At 37.5% G+C, this 18,170-nt stretch overlaps 1 protein-coding gene across 1 annotated transcript in view; it reads right to left on the reverse strand.

The window, feature by feature from the left end:
* The window catches only part of LOC114890324 (EGF-like and EMI domain-containing protein 1), a 124,596-nt gene that overhangs the window by 105,297 nt on the left and 1,129 nt on the right, over positions 1-18,170 (reverse strand). The gene's annotated exons all lie outside the window — the stretch shown is intronic.

Below are 18,170 nucleotides of genomic sequence, written 5' to 3' on the forward strand. Positions count from 1 at the left end.
TGCGGGAAAAAGCTGAAATTAGCAGACTGAGGACACTGCCTCCTCAAGGCTTTCATACCTCTCTTAAGAAACTGCTTTCCAAATCTACAGTTAAAAGATAGGGAATTCTGCATCATCTTAATGGTCCCTTTTGAAGACTAATAATCATGCTTGTCTAATTGTTCTCTCCAAAATTTCCTCTTTAAGATCAATGCTTTTAGGCTGTTAAAATTATGCATTTTTACATAATATCATGGAAATGAATATCCACTAATGTCCCAAACTTTAAATATATATTGAATTAATGTGGCCACAGGCCCTTAATTTGTTGTCTTGAATAAAACCATGTTAAAGGTCAGAAGTTTTTCTCTGAAGAGTTGCTTGGTTGTCCCTGCCAGAAAACCTCAGTGTTTAGCAGCCCCTCTGCAAAGAATTCCTTCTGCACTAGCTCCAGGGCCCTGAGAAGAATCCCACTGTCATGTAGCAGCTATGTTAGGGCCGATGAAGGGTGGTATTGTTAGAATTAGGGAATACAGACAGTTGGAACCCTTTGATGAGTCTTCCCCTTGGAGCCCTGACTTTCATTATGTTGCAATTCAAAGAATTAAGACACAATCTCATCTTCTGAGAAAGGAGGACAGACAGTCCTAGTTCAAAAGCTCTTAAAACCACTTAGATGACTGATAATAGATAACTAGATAGATGATAGATATAGACAATAGATATATACATATATAGATAGATAGATACATAGATAGACAGCAAAAGTGCTGGAAGTACAAGGAACCTCTTTTAGATTTGTCTCTAGCTCTGTCCCAATTATCTTTCTAGGCCTCAGTACCCAAATTTCCACCAGTTTAACAAAAATATTGACAATGATTAATTCTGAGTGATGGTATTGATTTTTTACTCTTTTCCATTTTTTTCATATATATATTCTAAATTGTGATACACACATATTGCTTTTATGCTCAGAAAAGTTATGATAACATATTTGTAAGAAGTATGACAGAAAATGATTATACTTGCTTTATAAAGCAATATATATGTGTGTGTACATATATCTATATCTATATCTACATCTATATCTATATTTCTTAAGTACAAAATTCACAATTAAAATTTAGAAAACGTACCTCAGCAGCAAACTCATAAAAGGAAATACAAATGACACATATACTTTTAGGATCTGAAAAGAAGTAAAAGGATGTGAGTGGTTTTACTTATCAAATTAGTAAACACTGAAAGGGAGAATAAAATTTGATGCCAGTAAAAATAAGACAGGAACTATCATATAATGGTAATGGATCAATAAATCATATGAAAGTTTGAAAACATTTTGATAATAGGTTTTAAAAATTTTTTTAAATATGCTTTCTTTTAACTTCTTTAATCCTCCTGCTTGAAATATTGCCTAGAAAACAATAAAAATATCTAGACAATATATGCAAATAAATATTAATGTCCGCATTCTTAAGAAGAGATAAAAGATCCCATAATATGTGCGTTTATATAAATATCAAAAGGTATTTGCCACAATAAGTCAGCTTTAGAAATAGTTTTAGCTTACTGTCTACTGAAGGTGTGTATGTGTGTGTGTGGGAGTGTGTGTAATATGTATGTTGTTATATGAATAGATAACAAAAGGTAACATGGTCTAAATTATAAAGAGAAAAAACTGAAATGAAAGAAGTCCAAATAACAACAGCTGTTTTCGAGTGGTGAGGTTGTGATTCCTTCATTCTCTCCCTTTTTATACTTGTTTGTACTTCCAAAAATGTTTTACCCTAAGGATGTAATCCTTAGGAAATCAGAAAAAAAAAGGAGCAAAAGAACAAACTACAATAAAAAAAAAAAGTCTGAGCTTCCCACAGAACCTTTCATTAAATGTGCATTATTAAACTAAGGAGAGTATAATATGGTATTTAGTTCGATAGAATATTATTCAAAATATCTGGATTTTAATCCTTGCTCTGACCATTTCTAGCAGTGTGACTTTAGTCGTGCCTATTTACTGATTGTTTGATAATAGGAGATTTATTTAATTCCTCCAAGCTTCAGTTTTCACATCTTTAAAATGATTATAATGAGTATTTCACAGGATCGTAGGGGGGATTAAATAACTTTAAAAGGGAAAGCATCAAGCAATGTGCCTGACACCCCCTAGGTGTTCCATCAATGTTTGTTGAAGGTAAAACAGTTGGGTGGTTCCACCATTGAAAATCGTGTTTTTTTAAGTGTAGAAACAGCCTTACTTCACAGTTCTGGGTCACAATCTCCCACTCAGACAAAAGAATATCCTAAAAATATCTAAGCCTCCAGATACTAACCAACTCAACAGAGCAATGGCAGTGTGAATATTAGTTCTGGCTTCAAATCCTTTTTTTCCTTTTTATTTACTCTTATTCTTTATTTTCTTTTAACCTTTTTGTTGTTGTTTGCTTGCTTGATTTGGGGAATTATGCAGCCTAAATTATCATCCCAGGATTTGTCCTATTCTTTATGTATTAATTAATGGTGAATTTTCATTCATTCCACATTTAAAGCAATATCATTCTATGCATTCAATTCATATGAGAACTTTTTTTTCCTCAAAAAGGAGGAACAAGGAAATAAAAAAGGAGGGACATCTGTATTCATTTTGGACATTTCAGACATGGTAGTTCCAAAGGACTGCGAAACAGAAATTAATCCCACTGCCTGTGGAGTTCTGAGGATGAGCAGGGCAGCAGATCTCATTTAGAATCCTCCTTTGCCATCTATTAAGAAGTGAGCCTGGCAGAGCTGGCCATGGGGAGGCTTTTTGATTCTCAATTCCTCTGAACATTGTCAGTGTTTAATCAATAGCTATTCCAGGCATCATTAAACATGTGCTCTCAGTTCAAGGTCCTCTGATCGGGATGGTTGAGGGAATTGCTCAGTTTTGCTGTAAAGTGCAAAAAAGGGTGCCTATATTCAGGTTAGCCTACTTGAAAGAGATACAATTTTAAGCCGTATTGCATTAAATGAGACCTGTTTTAATGGGTCACGTGGAATATCAATTATTCTTGATCTCATAATTTTTGCTTCCAATGTAGGATATAGCCTACTGAATTTGAGATTCTGCACTTATTAATTTATGCATTCTACAAGGAGAAGGGTTAGCAAATATGTCAGTCATTGGAACGAAGGAAGGCTATTCTTCCACATCTTACATTTTCTATTTCGATGATTCTATACAAGTTTCAATTCCTCGTACCGTGGGTTTAATCAACTGTGTGACAAAGCAGGACAGTCTGTTTCGACGTTCAGAGTGGGGCTGCAGAGGCTAACACACAATTTTTTCTTTCTAGTTTTAATCCATTGTTCTGATATGTATGTGATATGGCACTTAGCGAAACCATCACTAGTCTCGTGGAAATACTAAGAGATGAAACAGTATAGTTCTTATACCACAGGTTTGCATAAAAGTTATAATGAGAAATACAGAAGATTGTTAAATCACTTTCTTTTGGAAATAAGGCCAAGTTGAAATTAGACTGTTTTCAAACTTAAAGAATTTTTAAAATGTGAGTTGTAGGAATCAGAGCATTCTCCCTAGACAAAAGAATACTAATTAATTGGTTTGATATAATAATAAATTTGCATTCTTTTCCTTTGAATTCAGAAGAAATGTTGAAATCATAAAATTTTTACCAACATATGAAAGAGAAAATGTTAGAGGCAGAAAATCAATCCAATCATTCTACCGCAATTACTAAAAGTTTGAGCCATATACTATATTCACTTCTAAAATAAATGAATGTGGGCACTGAGATTATGGCAAAGTTGAACAGGCAAAGGCACTCTTCTTGCTATTGGTTTATAATCTATGAATCTCATTTGGTAGGGATGGTGGTAGGATGATGAAGGCTTCTAGTAAATATGAAACCATACAATATAAAACCTTCAAATCAAAATTTAAACAATGTCAGACAAGAATAAGTCTTGGAACACCTTTCTTTTTACTTTGTTACAAACCATTAGGTTGTTATTGAATAATACAGCAAAATTTTAGAGTCTGAAGCACACCCTATGTTCTTAGAACGTATATAATACAAATGATTTCACTGATTTTGATAAAACTAATTTAAAACTGTGAAAACTCAAACTACAAAATTGTATATGGTCTATATGATACTATTTTTTTGTAAAATAAAATTCATATGGCTAATACTCTAATAACCTACATTATTAGGGAAAATAATCTGAAAAAGAATAGATATATGTATATGTATAACTAAATCCCTTTGCTGTATACCTGAAACTAATGCAACACTGTAAATCAACTATACTTCAATACAAAATAAAAATTTAAAAGAGTCTTAAAAAAAGAGTCAGCAGAATAATTTGGTTTTTGTCTTGATAGATTTTTTTAAAAATTCATATGGTTGAATATACATAGGAAAAAAACCCTGCAGCTTCCTGGTGTCTTAACTCTGACAGTCCAAAGTGCTAGATTTCTCACCAGTCTAACCAGAAGGCAATAATCCCTGCTGGTTCTCCTTGATTTACATATGGCTAACCCATTTTGCACACTGCACTGCACTGTGAGCCCTTTAAATTTTAACTGGTGTCTTTTCCTTCCTTAAAATGCTTTAACAATAGAGTCCAAACATCCAAACACCTTTTTTGAACAGATGTGCTTGTTTGTTTTAACGTAACTGGATTCAATTGATCAGCTATGCCCAAAAGGCATATTCCATATCTACCACTTACATGCTGAATGTTTTTCCTCAAGTTGCTTAAACTTTCTAAGTCTCATTCTTCACGTTGCTAAAAGAGTGATAACAAGAGCGCCTACCTCTCAGGGTTTTATGAAGTGTAAATGAAACAGTGAATATAAGATTAACACTGTGCCCCAATAGATAGCACACACTCCATAAATATTAGCCATTGTTATCATTTAACAACAGGCCCACATTCACACAGCTAGTGGGTGCAAAGCTGGGATTCTAACTTAGAGCTTTTTGGCACCAAGGTTTGTGATCTTTCTGCTATGCACTCTGTATATCAGATGTCTTAAGGGAAATTTGGATGAATGCTGGCTCCCATTCAGTTCACAGTCAAATCCTCTAACACAAGCCTGTAGTGCAGAATCTCTACATTGTCGATTGAAGTGAGAGCCATAAGATTTAGACACCAGACACTGGGGAGACAAGGTTGACATTCTGTTGTGAAAGCTTAAGTCTGACTGGTATCCTTGCCCAGACAGAAGGCCAGCCCACTGCAGCCCAGACCAACCAGTGCGGGAGTCTACAGAAGGAGCCAACTTTTACTTGCAAGGGGGAACACAGGGAATCTACTTAAATTCCCAAGCATGGGATGAAATAAGACTAAATTACCATACCATACAGCCTGGAAGAGAGAAGCTTAGCAAAGGTTACAGGGCAGATGTACTCAACTCCTTTCTCCCCTTCAAAAAGTATAAAGCACATTTCAGCATACTTCCCCATGGTGCTTATTGATTTCAGACCAGTCATCTACAGGGCTGTAAACCCAAGCCTGTGATTCCAAAGCTGTCCTATTAACCTCTGTGAACCCTGGTTTCATTATCTTTAAAATGAGAGTAATAATATCTCCCTCTTAAGGTTGTTGTGAGGATTAGAGATAAGATTTTTTAAATCATTGTCATTATTATTACTAATGGACATAGCCAGAATTACTTCCAAATTGTAATTACTTAGGTTCTAGAATTTGATCTCTGGATGAATTAATGTGTCTGAAGGGAGAGTACATAGACTATGCTTGCTGAGCTTGTGGAGGACATGTCAATCCAGAGGACCGAGCCTTGAGGAGACTTGCCTTTCCCTGGGGATGCCCCATATAACCCAGTAGCCTTAATCCACCCAAACCAGCAAGTGCGCAGGGGCAGGAGTCATGTGGTCTTGATTGTTAGGTTGATGGTTATGTTCTTGTCTTATGACTACTGAAGAGACGGTCTCTGAAAAGCTTTCAGTGTCAGAGTTCAAAGCCCTTTCCCGCCTATCTCCTTCTTTGGCTCAAACTTTAACCCTGCTTTGGGCCTGTGCTTATAGGTAGCACCTCCACCCGCCTTCAGAACTCATATGCTCAGGACTCAGTATGTAGCCTGACTTCTGAATAGTGACCCCAGACCTTTCCCTTAGGTTTTGTGCCTTACTCCTTGTCCTGTGACAAGAAAATGATTGGAAATGACAGCCTGCATCCTTATCACAGCTTTGCCCTTGACTCCCATTACTAATCATACATATATCCTGTCTTTATGAACTGGTTGCTCAGTATCAGGCTCTAGGCTCTACAAAGCCCTAGGTAGTCTTCCCACCCTTATGGTGTGGAGGCCAGTCTTTGTTCTCCTGACATGCTCTGGCATTGACAACGATACCCGGGATTTCTGAGAACAAATAGGCAAGCCATTCCACTGAATGACAGGTTCATATCTTTTCTAAATCTGGGGTTTAAAGTACTGTCTATGATGCTTTAAAAGAAGCCAAGTGATAAATCTAGGATTGAATTTGGTTAGTTTTATTCCATTTATATTCCATCTACTTCCAAAGATGATTTGAGGCTGTGTACGATCTAAAACATATCTATAATAGAACCACTAAAGCTATGGTTTAAAAAGAGGGTGAAAGGTACAAAAAATAACCACTGCAGCAAAACAAGAACCATGTTATGAAGTGGGGTGGAGAAAACTAAATTAGGAATATAGGTTTAAAAGAGTCTATGCAATTAAGCCTTCAACGTAGTGCTGGGTTTCCTAAGAGCCAAAGCCATGCATTATATAATTCTTCTTGTCTAATAAAGACAAACAGATCATAAGAAGGGGAACATGCCCTTACTTTTAAACAAAGCATACTTTATTACAAGGATCTTTATATTTTAAACGCTGAACAAATACAGGGTCATTTAATAAAAGTAAACACTTTATTTCAGTCACATGCTAGGTCCTGAGGATACAAAAGAGACTAAAGCCTAGTGGGGGAGATAGACAAGAAGAGAAACTTTATAATCCATTGTGAGAGGCTCTATTAGAGACATGCCCTTGGCTCTATGTGATGTATGATGTAATATTCCACAAGTGCTGTTTTGACTCGGTTTTGAAGCCATGGCTCAAAACCCTCAGTTCCCCTACACAGAATAAGCTCCCACATCAACTATTGAATACTTCCCTTATCAGACATTCTAGAGTTAAGATACACACAGATCCAACTGCCAGAGGTTCCCAGGTACCTAACATCCAGGGATGCCCCCTTCTCCCTTGGGGTTGTGGAATTATTCAGAGTACCTAATCCCCAGGAAGACTGAGTTTAGCCTAACCCCACCCCACTTGCCATATATAAGTCACCTCCTATCAGCTTGCTTGTTACCCTGTCCTGGGTGTAACCCAGTGTGTAGCCCTGAGTGGTACCCTTCTCTCACTTGGAGCTGTAAGTAACAAAGGTTTTTCCTTTCATCTATCTGAGTGTCTTTATGTTGTGTCCCACCATTGAAAGAATCTCTAAATCTATAAACGATCTACAAATCTTATAAAACAGGTGACAAATTTGGATTATAAGTATGGGAGTAGATCTGAAAAGTCTCCTCAGAGGAGGTGATTCTAACCTTTACTTTCAGAGACAGGAGAAGTCAGGTGAGGAGAGGCGGGGAGGAAAGCCTAGGAGGAGAGAGGGGAAAATGTTGACTTGCACTCAAATCCAGGAACAAGCATGGGCAGAAGCAGGGAGTGTCTGACAGAGGGAACAGTAAGACAAAGGTGTAGGAGTGTGGAAACTTCTGGTACACGTAAGGAACTGCAACTTTTCAGTGTGTCTGAGCCTGGAGCATGAAGTACAGAGTAGAAACATGGCAGGTAAGCAGAAGTAACCAAGAGTCAGACCCCGAAGCATCTTGTAAGCCCTAGTAAGAATTTTGAGTTAATTCTAAAAGCTATATAGAGACAATAAAAGGCTTTAAGGATGGTAAAATAATTTTTTTTGTTTTGTTTTCTTGTTTTTGTTTTTTGCGGTACGCGGGTCTCTCACTGTTGTGGCCTCTCCCGTTGCGGAGCACAGGCTCCGGACGCGCAGGCCCAGCGGCCATGGCTCACGGGCCCAGCCGCTCCGCGGCATGTGGGATCTTCCCGGACAGGGGCAGAACCCGTGTCCCCTGCATGGGCAGGCGGACTCTCAACCACTGCGCCACCAGGGAAGCCCCTAAAATAATTTTTTAAGTTACATTTTCAAAAGGTGTCTCTGGCAGTAGTTTAGATAATCGATTGAAGGGGGCAAGTATGAAGGATGATACCAGTTAAGAGGCAATTACAGTAAACATTTCTGTAAGAAATTATGAGGGTCAGAATGAAAGTAGTCACAGTGGAGCCAGCTCTTTGGGGGATATTGTGGAGAACTTGCCCATTGGTCTTGCTGGGGAGCTTGATATGTGGAATCAGAGAGAGGGGGAGTCATGAGTGACTCCAGATATACTAGACTGACCTGGAAAATGGGTGGCCTGAGCTGTCCTTACTACTCAGAGGAGAAGAAGAAAGTTGGGGGGTGGAGGGAAGGAAGGAAGATATATTTAATTTTAGGTCCAGTAAGTTTGCAAGGCCGGGAACGTCCTCAAAGAGGGCCTCAGGCAGTGGCCGGATCTCTGGGTCCAGAAAACAAAAAGAGCCATCTGATTTAGTAATGTTGATTTGAACATCATTCATTTCTAGCTAACTGTAGTAGGTAAAGCTTTGCAAGTGGAAACAACCACTCAGGAGGGAGTGGAGAAAGGGCCAAAACAAGAACTCTGAAGATCAAGAGGTTGGCAGAGGGGAAAGACTATATGAGAAAGGTTAGGGAGTCATCACAAAGAAGGAAGGGAACCAAGAGCAAGTTGTGTCCTACAATCCAAGGACAAGAGAAAGGAAGGAAGGAGAGGTCTTTACTTTCAAGATGTTAAACAGAATGACTGAAAAGTACTCCTTGAAAGATAGAGAACCTTGTTCCTAACACGTCCTTTTTTCTCCTCTATCATCAACTTCTTTCTCTCTATCTTAAAATAAAACTCCTCCCTAAAACTAGTTTTACCAGGGTTATCCATACATTATCCACGGATAATTTCATGGAACACCTTCCAGTCCAAGATTAAGATTTTACTTAAATCTTGAACGTCATGACCTCTCCCCTTCCTGACATTCTCTCCTCTGTGGGTTGTAGGACACAACTTTCTCCGGGTTCCCTTCCATTTCTGTGATGAGTCCATAACCTCTTTTATATAGTCTTTTCCTTCCATCCACCTCCAAAATTTTGAGGTTCTAAGGAGAAGGCAGGATGGGATTAGCCTGAAATAACAGCAGAGCACTTTTCTTCTCAGTGAAGAGCAAAGCAGACAGAGCTAAGAGTTAGTACCAAATGTTCTAGATGGGAGTAAAAGTTGGGAGGTCTCTTCGCTGAAATTTTCTGTTTTCTCTGCAAAATGAAAGACATGCATTCAGTAGTAGATTCTGAAATCACTGAATTTAAAAAATGTCTCGGGCTTCCCTGGTGGCGCAGTGGTTGAGAGTCCGCCTGCCGATGCAGGGGACACGGGTTCTGCCCCTGTCCGGGAAGATCCCACATGCCGCGGAGCGGCTGGGCCCGTGAGCCATGGCCGCTGAGCTTGCGCGTCCGGAGCCTGTGCTCCGTAACGGGAGAGGCACAACAGTGAGAGGCCCGCGTACCGCAAAAAAAAAAAAAGCCTCTATGATTATTGTTGTTAGAAAATGCAAACGTGGTTTAAACCATGTGGCTCTTGTCAGCTGCTAGAAAACTATACTGTGATACTAGATTTGGATTTAAGTGTTATGCTCATATTTGGTATTTGCAAGCACTTAATCCTTCTGCTGCTTCTAGATGGAGGTAGTACTATTTTATGTTTCACGTCTTTTTGCACTTTGGACCCCGTGAAAATGCATAAGCTGCCTAAAGCTTGCTGCCTCCAGTGCTTTTGGAAACAGGGAGATATAAATCTTCAACCTAGTGATAAATGAGAATGAGAATATTTTACCATTCAGTGAAAATATTGTTGTGAATATTGCTTTAAAGCTCCAAAAGCATTAAAAATGCAAAGAAAAAGAAAGTGCAACAGGGAGTTGTTAAAAGAATCAATGAACGTATGTTTGCTAAAAAGCTAGCAACAAAGCTTTCCAATGGAAGCCATCTGATCACCAAAGTAAGTTTATAACTATAGTGTCTGACCCTCCGTAATTTTATTTAGTCCTGTGCCTACAGCCAACTGCAAGTATAGAACTAATATTAATATTATGAGCTAATTTTTATTGATTGCTCGCTCTGTGTCAGGCACTGCACTAAGGATTTCACTGTAACTTTTCCTTACTACCCGTGACATATGGAGAAATGGAGTTTTGAACAGCTGACAGCTCAAGGTCACACACCTTTTATACAGGGTAGCTATGTGGTAAAGTTAATATTGTTACCCTGAAATATTGGCACTTTTTTTCCCAAGACATGCTGTTTTCAGATTATCAATATTTTTCTCACAATCCTAAATCCCATTCTCTATTTTCATAAACAAATAATTTAAAGAGACGTTCCTGTATTTTTAGTTGCACACAATTCAGAATCTCCTATTCTCAGAATCTTTGTGCATTGAATAGGTACTCTGATTGTGGGAAAATGATAAAGGTAGATACATAATAATTATAAATTACTAATTCAAGCCACCATTTACTGAACTTCGATTATGTGCCAGGTATTATTTTAATCTCTTCATATTTTTGTTCATCCCATATGGAGGTATTCTGTAATGCACTATGAAATTATTTGGGAGACGTAAGACAGCAAAATTATTTAGTGCTTAAAAGTAGGGTTTTATTATTTATTTGATATATGTTATGAAAATCTTACGTTTAAAAATATTTTACAAATATAGCTAGAAAAAATTCCTAGATTAAAAAAAAAAAGAAAACAAAAAAGAAAACAAAAAAAGAAAAAATTCCTAGAGATTATTCTGAAGGAAGACCTGTGAATTTACTTTCCACATAGAGAGAAAGAAGAAAAGAAAAGGCAACTGGCAAGGATGAAGACCACCGGGCTAACATTTCATCACTTTGTTTTGTTTTAACGTTGGATACAGAAGGTAAAGTTTATCACACTGCTCAGTTCAAGAAAAATTCTTATCACTCCCCAGTCCTTGGAAGGACCACTCTTGTTTCATTTGTTCACTTTTAGCCCAGAATACACTCTCAGTCTCCCCCATTCCCCATTCTAGTGTGTTAAATACATCCCTCTTTATAAGGTTTGTGTTCTTGTGCAATGTATAATATTGATTTTTGTGAATTATTATCCTGGTTATATTAGGTATCGATACAGTTAGAGAGACAGAGAAAGAGATAAAGGTGATATGAACTCTGAAGATCAGAGATTAAGAAACTGGACCAAGATCACACAACTCTTATTCGATGCAGTAGAATTCAGACCTTAGTCTGACTCTATCTAAAACTGTCAGTCTTACCTTCCCAAGTCTGAAGACTGTAGAAAAACTGTAGAAAAAAAAAGATTTCTGAATGCATTCCTAAAATCCATTGGATTTGGAAATAGGTTTTGAATTGGGTTAATTATCAACAAAACGGATAAAAACTTGGGAGGTTCATGATTTTTTTTCAAGCCCACATATAGGGAACGAGGACGGCAGAGGAGAAGTGTTCCTTAGATTCAATTTTGAGGAATTAAATATATCACCTACCACACAAAAGTGATTAATATTGCGAGGGCGATGAATTTGATAATGACTGAGAGATGCCATCAACCTGACAAACTAAACAATTTTTTTAACCTGACATAGCCCTATTCAAGACATCAGCTGTCATCTGAAATGAATTCTGCTTCTAATTTGTCTTCATAAATAATGCAATTAATTGAAAGGTAGTTACAATGAAAGTCTTTAACTTCTTTCGTCTCCAGTTTGAGGGCAATCTCTTTGCATTCCCTATAAAGAATCTTCCACTCCTTTTATCAAATAAAACTTAGACATCACTGATCAGAACACTGAGATCAAAAACAAAAGAATCCATTGTGTGAAGACCACCACATCTAATAGTTTTCTCAATCCTTTTTTTCCAAGTTTAGCATTATCTTAAAATGTGAAACATAAAGATCTGATGTAAGAAAATTTATTCAAGCTCAAAATTTTACTAAGAATATCTATTTAATCAAGCTTCCAGGCTGTACATCTACCCTCTTCTCGCCACCTAACTTCTGTTTATTTAGAATTAAAAAATGACCTCTGATTCTATTATGTTGCACACTTCATCACACAGAAAAATCTTTGGTTTACAGCTTCCAGGTAACCTTTCTTCTTCCTTCCCCGCAACCTCATTTAGTGAGAATAAAAAGGAACCATTGAACAAAAGCAGTTCCTGACCACTTCCAGCAAGTGGAAATAAAGAATTCTTGTGTTAAAGATGAAAATAATTAAAATGTTTTTTATCTGAGGTTGCCCTGTGCAGACACCAGTGACTCCATTTGTTTATTTGCGAGTACAGATGTTAATAAACCTATGTGCTGAAGGCATGAAAGAGAGGTAAAAGAACTATGCAAGCATTAAAACTTTCAATCATTTAATTACTTTTTCCCTCTGGGAAGGCTAATTTCAACAAATATAGCAGAGGAAGGACATGATTATGAACGGAGATTTGAGCTGAGCATGTTTCACAAGGTTGTTATAAAAAAGAAAAAAATGGAAAGACAATGATTTTGTGAGGTATACCAAATTATAGCTAAAACCTTACAAGTTACTTAAAACGCAAATTACACAGCTAAATACAGAAAATTTGGGTAATATAATTATTTTGGTATCTAGCCCCTGGCTGTTACAAAATAGCCACTGGCAAAAGAAGGAGTTTAGTCTACATTATCATTACTTATATTTAGTCATATCTACTAAAGTCTGCCTCTCAACAATGAGAAAATCTTCAATTCAAAGCTCTCAGAAGATAATGTATTTTGTTCGAAGTCCAAAAGCTAGAAATACTGCAAGTTTGAGTTTTTCCCCAACGAGCAAGTCCATCTGGGTAAAGTCCTTACATCTTTTTACATTCTGTTATAATAATAGCTAACATTTAACTAATACTTGCCGGATATTTTATAGGTATTGACTTCTGTCTAAAAGTAGAAGAGTAAAATGGAGATAGACTAGAGAAGGGGGAATAAAGGAGAAGAGATGAGTGCATTAGTCCGCTTGGGCTGCTGTAACAAAATACCCTGGTCTGGGTGGCCTTATCAATTTATTTTCTCACAGTTCTGGAGGCTGGAAAGTCTAAGGTCAAGGTTCTAGTAGGGTTTGGTTTCTGGTGAGAGCTCTCTTCCTGGCTTCAGATGGCCACCTTTCAGCTAGATCCTGGTATGGTGGAGACAGCAAGCTCTCTGCTCTCTCTTCTTATACAGGCACTAAACCCGTCATGAGGGTCTTCCACCCTCATGAGCTCATCTAAACCTAATTATCTCCCAAAGACTCCACCTCCAAATACCATTACATCGGAACTTGGGGCTTCAACATGCACATTTTGGGGACACAATTCAGTCCATAGCAAGGAGAGAGGAAGATGATCGAAAGTCAGAACCGGGTAACAAGAATGTAAGTACAGAGAGGCAGCAGTCAAAGGTGAAAATTGTGCTGTCAGGAAGTCAAGAGGAAGATTTAGAAAAATGAGTGGTTAATAGTGTCAGAGGCCATTGAGAAAGGCATGGAAAAGACTCCTCTGAAAGCTGATAATTAGAAGGTCATTAGTGTCTTTCATTTGGTCTGAAGCCCAATTGCACACATATAAAACTATATGTTACAATGTGTCATTAAGGCGACACTAAATCATATGGTATTAGAAGAAAAAGAAGGAATGCTTTTGGCTGGGGTCACCAGAGAAGGTTTAACAGGCCAACGGACATTGAACATGGAACATGGTAAGTAGACTTTTGACAGGTGGAGTCTTGGTGAGAGAGAAGTCTAGGTTGAGTAAGGTAAGGTGTGGAAGTGGAAAAGGGCATAGCTGACTTGGAGAACTGAGAGTAGCCAGGTTTGTTGGAGAATATGATAGAAATGTAAGAGAGAAGTGATAAATTTGCACTTATAGGGTGATAATATAAGGTGGATTTCTTTCATCAATAGCTATTATGAAAATACATTATTTTAACCCTCAGCTCTATTTACTAAAATAGAATGTAAGAATTTCATTTAACAGTACCTTTATGATTTTTCTTAGTCTTTTAAAATATTTATCAGAAATTATTTTAAAGCATTTGGTTAGAAGTGAAATTAGCCAGATTTTCCTGAAAACTTCTTTTGTTCAGAGTGAAAGTTTGATTTCTTTGGATCTCATACTTCTTATCTCTAAAGTAGATTAGGCTGAATTAGTCCCTGGATTCCTCCAAAATATGATTCTATGATACAGAAAACAGTATTTTCAAAAAAGCACCAAAGTGTAGTTATTGTTTTCATTAAAAACATTGAAGTCATGAACTCATTTTTATTAAACTGGATATAAAATTCTCACTCACTGTTTTTATGTGGGACTTTCTAATGTCTAAGTTCTTTATATACTTTTCAAATAAAATCTGAGCTCTACAAAATAATTATTCCACAGAATCCAATGGAGTTTTAAAAAGTACAGGCTAGAAGATGATATGTAACAAATTAGTAATTTGGGAAACTCCATAATATTATAACACTTTAGAGATGCAGTAACTTTAAGATCATTTTGTCCAGTTTCACATGAGGAAACCAGACTGTAGAGACTGTAGAGAGATTAAGTGATTTGCTGAAGGTCACGCACCAACTTGGATTCCACCATGCCATTGTTCCTGGTCCATGGACGAGAGTCAATGGTGGACCAGTATGAATATTTCTGTCTTTCTGATGATGGCTAAACTCTAGTCTCCATTTTTTTAAAGCCGTTGCTTTCCAAGTAAAGGGAAATTTAAAAGTATATGTATTACTTGGTAATATCTGTGTTAATGGAGACGACTGACAGCAAAGCAAATCTGGTCAAAATTTCATTTTTGACTGCTTTCCTATGCTATGTCTGGACCCTTCACCAACCAGGTGTAACCGTGCTGCTCAAGGACAAGGACCCAGACCTCTGGCCCAGAATCCCATTATAAAGGAAGTTGTAGGGAGAAGCAGTCATTGACCAGCTTAGCCTCGGACTATATGACAGTGTCGTGAGACTGTATCATGATATAACAGTATCATGAAATCCTCCCATGTATACACCTTTTAAAGAAGCACCATCATAAGGACAAAATTATATGGGGGATATTTTGAAGTGCCATAGACGCCTTTAAAAATCTCAGGAAAGTAATAGGCCCTTGCCACCAGTAAAGTGACATGCATTCCAAAAATTTGCAGACGAATTCAGGGGCTCAAACTGAGGGTCACTGAGGCCAGGATCCCCAGGGATCACATTTTATCAGCAGTCCAGGCAGTACTTTATGGGGAACCAAGTGGCCTGTACACTATAGCTGGTTATTATGGGCCCCCTCTCTTAACACCACTTTGTGTAACTTTATCATTCTGGTGGAGGCTGACTAGTAACTGCTGGCCATATGTCCCCACAAGTGCACAGCTCTTAGAGAGGAGATCCTTTCTTGAAATGAAGTCATCTTAAACTCTGTAAGGATTTGGGGTACAAGAAGTTTACTGCTGCTGTGATTAAGAGAAAGTGCAAAAAGTACCAGCGGCTCTAAATCAAAAAGTCACACTAGCTTAGGCCTATGACTGATGGGCAGAATGGGGCAAAGGAAGGGAAAGAAGGTTGAGAGGAAGGAAGAAATGGAGGCAATTAATTTCAAGGACTCTAAAGTAGTGGAATCATAAAATTCCATAACTCCATCTTCTCTTCTGTGACTGGTCATGAAGAATTTCTGTCTACTACAGTTTCCTGGTAAGATCAACCACCATTCTCAGTTTCCTGCCAGGTAACAAATACCAAAGGGAAAGTGGGCTAATTGAATTGTCCTGCTTTTAAAAATATCTGACCCTTGCTACAATATTACTCAAAATACAAACCAATGTGAGACTCAGTTCTCTACAGTACACCCTTTCTTTCAAAGCAAACAAACAGTTCTTATCCTCAAGCTCACATCATTATTAGTATTTAAATACAAAATACTTACATTCTTCGTGAGTTCATTTTAACAAGACTGCTGTAATTGTGTCAACTGAGGTTCTTAGGACCATTCTTTGAAACCAGAACCAGTAGATTCATGTGAGAGAGGCATGAAAATTTCCACAAAGGTCAATTGCTGGACTTTTGAGTCCAGTATTTCTGTGGAATGACATCCAAGGGGTTAAAGGCTTTAAAATGACTGCAATCATGAAATCCATATTTCTCTTTAGCTTAATTTTTAATTTGTACACTATGTTGAAATTCTGTATGAGGAGAGGATCAGCCTACGCAGCTGCAAATATGCTATTGCCATAGTGTCCATGTGTCTGTACAGGATGGATTTTAAGGAATAGAAATACAAACGATAAACCATAATATTCTTATCCAAGTCTACCTTTGACCTGAAGTCATTGAAACAAAAGTTGGAAAATTCCAGAGCAATGGTGGTGAGGAACAAGGAAAGAGCTTAATGATTTTACTAAGAAATACTTAATAACTTCCAGAGTTTAGAAAATTAATTATACCTGAAGATATAATTTTAGTTGATCACTAGAGTGTTTATTTTGCCTTATCGCAAAGACCAGATACCATAGATATATAAAATTCATTACTTTGCAAAATATTTTTATATCAGACACAAAAATTCACCAGCTCAACCTTTACCACTAAATACCATATCTGCATGTATAGGTAATCCTGCCCCTAAATATTTTGTGACTGAGAGAAGTTAGAGTGGTAGTTTAAGGATATTACCAGCTGAAGTCTTTACAGGTTGGGGATGGAGATGGGGATGGGAAAGGGATTCCTGTTGCAACAAGCAGTAATTTTGCAAAAAGAAGGGGATATTTGGGAGATTACAAAAATATGCATGTGCTGCTGTCCCACCACTGGTGCCTGCTGTAGATACTGAGTTCCCTGATACTACGATATGGCTTCTATCTGCATCTTCACTCAATTTTGGAAAAGTCCTTTCTTTGCTCTCAAAACCTCCATTTTCTTCTATCAAAATCAGATCTATGGGCTTCCCTGGTGGTGCAGTGGTTGAGAGTCCGCCTGCCGATGCAGGGGACACGGGTTCGTGCCCCGGTCCAGGAAGATCCCACATGCCGCGGAGCGGCTGGGCCCGTGAGCCATGGCCGCTGAGCCTGCGCGTCCGGAGCCTGTGCTCCACAACGGGAGAGGCCACAGCAGTGAGAGGCCCGCGTACCGCAAAAAAAAAAAAAAAAAAAAAAAAAAAATCAGACCTATGACTAGGACATCTTTACCTGTTTCACCTGGCTTTCTCTCATTTCCTATGTTAGGAAAAAGAGACAGTATATGTTATGAAGTTAAGCAAAACTGGCTGATTTCTATCCCAAATTTCATAATTATAGAATACTCATAAAATGCTAATAATTTTGAGTAGATGGACCAGTTAACAAACCCTGTATAAATTAAACCAGCAATTACATTGTGTTGTATAAGGTGCTATTCTTTTAGTATAAGATATTTTTCAAAGGGACCTGGAGGTGAAATCAGAATGTGCTTGATGCCATCTGAGGATCATCATTCAATTAAAAAAAAAACACTTTTATGTAAATTACTTCAGTTAAAAAAGAACATTTCAGGGAGATCAGCTCAGTGCTTTGCGATCACCTAGAGGGGTGGGATAAGGAGGGTGGGAGGGAGACGCAAGAGGGAGGGGATATGGGGATATACGTATGCATATAGATGATTCACTTTGTTATACAGAAACTAACACAACACTGTAAAGCAATTATACTCCAATAAAGATGTTAGAAAAAGAAATTTAAAAAAAGAACATTTATAATCATACAGGAAACAGTATTTTTTAAGTTTTTCTGTTTTTTTTCCTGCGTACATACTCATTTTAGGAAATTCATAAAATTCAGAAACATACAAAGACTTAACAGTAATAATCTTACCACCCAAAACTGATATCTAAGAACATTTTGATACACAAGAAGTGTATAGGAACCTCAGATTTAATGTGTGTAGTTTTAACTGTTCTTGAGAAACCCTAAACTCCTTATTATATAATCTGTTATAATTTTTGCTGTCATAA

Source organism: Monodon monoceros, unplaced genomic scaffold (assembly GCF_005190385.1).
Source record: "Monodon monoceros isolate NGI ecotype Baffin Bay Population unplaced genomic scaffold, NGI_Narwhal_1 Super_Scaffold_11, whole genome shotgun sequence".
Classification (NCBI taxonomy): domain Eukaryota; kingdom Metazoa; phylum Chordata; class Mammalia; order Artiodactyla; family Monodontidae; genus Monodon; species Monodon monoceros.